The sequence below is a fragment of the Grammomys surdaster genome, unplaced genomic scaffold, assembly GCF_004785775.1.
Source record: "Grammomys surdaster isolate TR1022 unplaced genomic scaffold, NIH_TR_1.0 126133, whole genome shotgun sequence".
NCBI classification, from domain to species: domain Eukaryota; kingdom Metazoa; phylum Chordata; class Mammalia; order Rodentia; family Muridae; genus Grammomys; species Grammomys surdaster.
The window spans coordinates 5,668,796-5,669,457 of record NW_021620941.1 but is presented as its reverse complement, the minus strand read 5'-3'; positions in this window follow the sequence as shown (position 1 = coordinate 5,669,457).

Here is a 662-nt window from a genome sequence, read left to right as displayed (position 1 = left end):
GAAAATAAAAATTTCAAAATATATGTTTTAAAAAAGACAGAAGCCAAGTATGGTGGTGGTGCACACCTTTAATCCCAGCACTCAGGAGGCAGAGGCAGGCAGATCTGTGAGTTGGAGGGTAGCCTGGGTTACATAGTGACTTCCAGAGCAGCGGAGGTGTGAGACTCTAAGTTCCAAACCAGGGGACGCGCTCCCGCAGAAACACACACGGACAGAGGATTTGCTGCCATGATAGTAATAATAATAACTGGTGCGCTGGGGTTCTCTTGCACACAGACAAGAGGAAACCCGAGCCAAAGTTGGGAACAGTTTTTATATAGAGTTCACAAGCAACCACAAAGGCTGACCTTCCCAGGTCTCTAGGTGACTCAGATTATGACAATGAGTGTCTTCCGTTTGCCCAGGTTTACCATGTTAAGGGCCCAGCTTCCCGATTACCTCTCATCTTGGTTCTCCTGGAATGTGTCTGTGTGCTCTAGGCCTTCTGTGCCCCTCCCAGGATGTGTCCTGGGACAGTGGGATTCTTTCAATTTTAAGTTGGAACTGAGACCTGAAATCCTACAAGGCTACACAGAGAAACCCTATGTTAAAACAAACACACACACACACACACACAGAGAGAGAGAGAGAGAGAGAGAGAGAGAGAGAGAGAGAGAGAGAGA